Source organism: Gymnodraco acuticeps, unplaced genomic scaffold (assembly GCF_902827175.1).
Source record: "Gymnodraco acuticeps unplaced genomic scaffold, fGymAcu1.1, whole genome shotgun sequence".
In the NCBI taxonomy this organism is placed as follows: domain Eukaryota; kingdom Metazoa; phylum Chordata; class Actinopteri; order Perciformes; family Bathydraconidae; genus Gymnodraco; species Gymnodraco acuticeps.
In genome coordinates, this window is record NW_022991419.1 from 126,711 (window position 1) to 132,949 (window position 6,239).

A 6,239-nucleotide genomic window follows, 5' to 3' on the forward strand; every position below is an offset into this window, starting at 1 on the left:
AGTTCCGGCTGACTAGATTTTCTAGTGCTTTTGTATACTCTACCTGTTGGATTTTTTCGTATGCTAATCCTGTTGTGTTTTTTGCCTATTCCAGAAACTCCACATTCCATTCCATCCTGCCTGCCACGTCCAGCTCAACCTCCGTCTCAGCCCTGCTCCACGTTCTCCCCACTCTGTTCAGAGTTTGCTTTGTCCCCTGCCTGGGTTTTTGTGGACTTATTAAATCCAGTCTTTTTGACACTTCACCTAAGTCTCCAGTGTTCTTGCATAGCGGGTTCAAGTTTTGTGTCTCTTTACGAGGAGCTTAACAGAAATCATGTGACGATAAAGTAAACAACAGCTTGTCAGACATTTCCTCACCACAACACCATACATTAGTATTATACCATACAAGTAAACACTAATATTTAAAACGTAAAAACCGTTTGTGATTGACGCGATTATTCGATTGACTCAGATGTTGTTCCTTGTTCAGGTGTTGTTTCGTTTCTTTCCGTTAACTGTCAAGTGGGATTACGTGGTAGGGTTTTAATTAGACAGCGCTGCGCCGGCACCGAGGTTGCGCACTAAGTATTGTTTTTGGCTGTGAATAAGAAAATATGAAGACAGACAGGGCAGGAAAAGAAAGGGGCAGGTAATATACGATTATTTTCTTCTCCCTGCTCCTTTTCGGGTACGGTCTGTTTATAGAGACATGTTTTGTAAATAATTGTTATACATTAAGTTGTGCATACCATGAACGGAACAAATCAAAATGAAATGTCACCAATCTTCCAGGTGCTGCCAAAAAATAACACCATGTGTCAGGCAGGACCGCTGCAAAGCATAAGGGGCAGCCATGATTTATGATCCAGATATAACCTCTAATACTGGAAACATGCCTTCAGGTTGAGTCACACAGGCAGGAAGCTCTAACAAGGACCAACTCCTCCCCAGCTGTGAAGTCACACGGGGCGTCACATCTGGATTGATTGGGATATCTTTGTTTCAGCGTCCACTTCCAGAGCAGCTGCTGCCTACACCTTATTGGGGACGTTATGGGATGGATGTGTGACGGCCAGGAGACGCCCCTCCCTGCAGGATCAGGGCAGATTATAGGAAACATGGGAAACACAGACCTCGTGTCAAACCATGCAGCCCACATCCGATAAAAACACAGAGAGAAGCCTTACCAAGCACATTTGACTACGATAAATATGCAACTGTGTCCTCGCTTCATGACTTAAGTTCCCTTACTAGTCATGAGGAATGAGACTCAGCCTGTGTTGTATAATGTCCTCTGTGTCTCTGAGAAGAAGAAACAACAACACGGACGTCATAGTGGTTTCATCAGGATTATTTTTAGGCTCAGGCTTGAGAAATTGCGTGACAAAGCAAGGAGGACGAGGTGGACATTTAGGATGCAGAGAGGCTCTGATGGAAGATTATACTGAGATGCATTATGGGAACGAACGATCCAGTGTTTTTTACCCAAACAACCTTCTACAGGGTATAGTGAATTGAGTGCATTTAGCAAAGGCCCTATATCTGCTCCTAAAACATACGTCTTCACAACAGAGGCAACAAAAATGGTAATTTGTTACCTTATATTGTATGAGTTAAGGCAACCAAGTAAACCTGGTGAAGGTGAGGGAAAGATTGCGCCATAGTTAATGACCCTGAGATTTTAATTAGATCCCTACAATGAGCCATATATTCTGACCTGAATGTAAGTGTCTGCTAGATATTGAGCCGCTTTGGCTCCAATTTTGTATTTGTTGTATTTCTGCTTTTGTCCCTGCTTTTCTTACTGGTTCGAAACGGGCAGGGTTTTTAAGTTTCTGTTTACCGTGGTGGCATGCGAGAAAAAAACAAGACTTCAAGGTCATACTGGGTGAGTAATGGATAAACAAATAATGATTTTCTGTGTTTTTATTTGTCGTAATTATGTAAAATACGACAAATCTGGGTCTTACAATCAAACCAAAGTGTACTCTTAGTAGAAGAAGGGATACACATTACAGTATTTGGTGTCAAAGTCACACTTGCAGTAGTATTACAGCACCGTACAACTTCCACTGCATATTTTGCAAGGCTAAAAGAAGGTTGCATGTCAAAGAGATGTAAGCTGTGCTTCAACCTGTGTCGAATGCCTAAAAGCAGATGGTGATAAAGTTGAATGGGAAGGTGGTATTAGCTTATTGCTAAAAACACCGTGCTAAAGGCAGAATGTAACATATGTCTCAGAAAGGACAAAAAGCTATTTCCTCCCCATTACTGATTTACCACCAGACCACACAGCCATTTTAAACTGTCCATCTCTTTGCTTTTCTTCTAATGATTATGATCTATTTGTTCCCATAAACCCTGCAAGAGTTATCCACAGAGAACATTCTTCTGGCCTTCCACATCCATCACGCTGCCAGAAGATGTACAAACAGCAGGGGCAAGTTTATCCGACCACAGGCATGGAGGCACCACCGAGGTCTCAGTGTTTCTATCCCATGATCCTCCACTGACCTGTGCTCACGTGGCCAGACTGAATCCTTAATTGAAAGTGACTTTGATGCCGTGCTTATGAATTCCATGCATACATGCGTTCAGGGGCATCTTGCAAAGAATTTCTAGCAGCGTTGCACGAGAGCAAGGTCATCTATATATGAGACACAACACTACTGCTACTGTGAGAGCCTGCAGGAAGAGAAATACACACTATAGACACATGAAAGATCCATTGAAGAGAGGTGATGAAACCAACCTGCACCATTGAAACACACCTTCACTGCATCATGCTCCGTGTGTAACACCTTGGGGTTAAAACCTCGTCTGATCTGTATATATATATATATATATATATCATGAGTGTGTGTGCAGGCGAGACAGCAGGACCTCAGCACACATGTATGTTCTTATGTAACAACTGGAAAAGTACTGCAGGCTAAACCAAACCTAAACATCAGCAGCAGGGATTTGGCCCGTCTCCCAATCTGGAGTAAATTGAGTTTAGCACGTTTCCTTAGCACACATATCCCGACACAAATCAATTTGTTCGGACCACTCCTCCACCGCATTCTCATTAACCCGGGGTCACACCCACCGCCGGACTCATTATAGGACCTCTCATCACTCTCTTCTCTATTAGCCGCCCTAAATTACAACTACTGAGTAACCACAGTGCCTTTCGACCCTTCAACTGGCTCATTTGAACATTCCTCTGTAGATATATGCAGGTGACTTTCTTCACTTTATGCTTACTTTTAGCTAAGTCGGACAGGAATCATTTAAATCTGAAGGGATACTAGAGACAACTGTTTCAAATCGGTGTTGTAAAGCACTACATGAACAGACTTGTTATCTCAAGAAGCTGTCATATACGACACATATGTGTATTCAAGCTGGCATGCCCTGGGTCTCTGACTATTATTTTATTGATTTGGTCCCCAGCATTAAGATCAATCAGCTAGAGATTTCCAATATGGATACAATTGTAAATCATGGTTACTTGATATATGAGATGCAGAGCTTGATGGAGCTCCATTATAACCGCACTGCTTGGTAAGTAAGGCTGCTTTCAACCTATTACCAGTCAGTGAGTTATTTACTGTGTACTCCCCCTCCTGAGACTCACTTGAGACAATAACTATACTATGCAGAGGGTTGCTCGACTAATATTGTTATAATCTCACTATTCTTACGGTAAATATCCAATTTAAATCTCTGTGAACTTACTAATGAACGGATAAAAGCCCATTTCAACAGCCTGATTGGAGAATCGCTCTATAATGTTGATGTTTTTTTTCATTATCATTTGATACGCTTATTATTGTTTGGTGTAAACAATGTGGAAATGGTGAATTATTTAAGGTGATGTCTTTAAATGTCTTGTTTTGCAAACCACTTTAATAGGAAATCAATCCAGAAATGTCAATAGTATTCAGCATTTTGTGACATATTTGAATTCAATCAATTGTTTTTCAGTACATCAATTTATTGACTAATGTATACTTAAACACGCACACTTATATACATATATATATATAGATAATCACATCTCTGGTTGCTATAGAAAATGTTGTTATTAACTGTGTCAGTCAGAGTAATTCATCACACACTCTCAACAGGAATATTACAGCCTATAGGGCAATGATCAGTAAGGTAGAAATAAGGCAGGAAATAAACGGATGAAATGCAATCTCTTTCTTGTTCCTGTCTGCCTGTTTCTGGATGATAAATGCACCTCATAGCAGTAAGACAGAGGAGATGGAGGAGAGCTAGGAAATCAAGAGCCCCACCATGCGCACCATCCTTCCTCCACTCCTGTCCCGAGTAGAGATCATTCATAAAAAATGGCAGACTCTCATCCTATTGGCTGAACAACAAGACGTTTTGTATTCTAACTGGAATAAAGCAAGATTGAATGCACACAAAACATCAGTCTTATAATTAATCCAACTAACTGCAGGGAGTATACAGGAATGTGTTCAGGTCACACGGTGCTATGCTACAATACTCATCGGGTTATTGTCCCCACACAGCCGGAAAAAACACCGTTTCTCCGGGTAAATAAAAGCGTCTGCGTCGCTTTCTCTGACACCGAATTCATCATATTTGCCAAAGCATTGCAGAAAACATTAATAATGCACGCTCGGCAAACCTCTCCGACTCCTACATATACGAAGACTCTCGTTCTTACCCGATAATGCTGGGTCTCAGTTGGGGAGGACCGTGTCCCTGCTCCGGTGCAGCGGGGCCGGGGCCGGGGTGCAGGACAGCCGGGGAGAGATGCACGGATGCTCGGCTCGCTTCGTTCCTGATGTGTCGTGCTGCTGGATCTCCGTACAGCTGCTGCTTCTTCTTTACTGCACACACATCCACACACACTCAGTGACTAAGTGGCCCTTGGCTACAGCAGCCGATCCCTGCAAACCATGTCACCGTGCAGGCGAGAGGCAGCAGTGACTGCGGTGCGGTGCGGTGCTTTGGTGCTGGCGGCTTTTTTCTCTCCTCCAGAGGCCGGGTTGGGACAGGATAGCTGCGGCGGAGGACAGTGTGTGTGTGTAAGTGGTGAGCGCCAGTGAGGTGGATTTAAACGGGGGGATGGTTCGCTGGGATTACGTGGTAGGGTTTTAATTAGACAGCGCTGCGCCTATTGGCACCGAGGTTGCGCACAGCCCTCCTCCTACTTCCCTCCCCTCGCTGTTGTTCCTTCTCAGCAAGAGATAGATGCGTGTGTCACATCGTGGAATAATGGCGCACCATCCTGTGTGTGTAATATTATAATTTACTGCGCAATATTTCTGTACCTAATGATGCATACTGTATAGGTCAAAGATGAGCACATGATATAACATGATTATAGTAATGTTCTTTATTGACTCAGTGGAGAATATGATATCCTTATAGGCTTTTTGAATAAATTATCTGTAGTAGCATAATATCTATTTATTATAGGAGTCTTGGTCATTGTCTTTTTTCCTTGACACACAATTGGAATATTACATAGTTTGGCTAGATATTCAAAATAATTTTATTTTGTAGGAAAGTTACGTTAAAAGGTAGGCTAATATTATTCAATTTCCATTTAACTGTAGTTCAAATCTCTATAAGGTGCAAATTATTTTGTTATGCAGTGAGAATAAATATTATTAAACCTCAATTGATGGAAAAATCGAACTTCAAAGCAATTGTGTCCAGTGGCAGCACTTGGTATTGCAACCCCTTGCATTTCCCACAAACATTGATAAAAAATAACAGATGTAAAACTGGTGAATACATGTCTTTGTCACAAACACGCCTGTTATTATTCTTACCACCAGAATTGACTTTATTCAATCCACACAGTCACATGATTTGATCTGCCACACAATAGATTAAAATGAGAAAATAGAAGTCTGGAAATCAGTGGAAACGTTTCACTATGAAGGTTCGATCATTCTGTCCGATTACATCTGGAAATTAAGAAGGACGCTCGTTTAAATGACTGTATCTCTGTTACATTTAGCGTAGGGCCAAACTAGGTACAGGCTTTGCCCCGAATGCTGTATACAGGTTCCTTTACGCATTTGCCAAAACAGGAGCCTGTGATGTGAACAACTTTATAGAAAATCCTGTGACACCGTCTTTGACCTTTGCCCCCATTTCATGTTTATTAAACCCTGTAAAGCCCAAATATAGAAAACATTATAATTTGTTTTGTTGACCTTTCAGATGTTGTTGTAGGGAGCCTATGGAGTAGAAATTAAAGAGTTTTCACATTTTGG

At 41.8% G+C, this 6,239-nt stretch overlaps 1 protein-coding gene across 1 annotated transcript in view; it reads right to left on the reverse strand.

Moving 5' to 3' along the window:
* The window catches only part of hpca (hippocalcin), a 61,089-nt gene extending 55,940 nt beyond the window's left edge, over positions 1-5,149 (reverse strand). Inside the window, 1 exon segment of the mRNA XM_034195824.1 lies at positions 4,673-5,149. The gene's annotated coding sequence lies outside the window, so the exon portion shown is untranslated.
* Between the last annotated feature and the right edge of the window lie 1,090 nt (positions 5,150-6,239).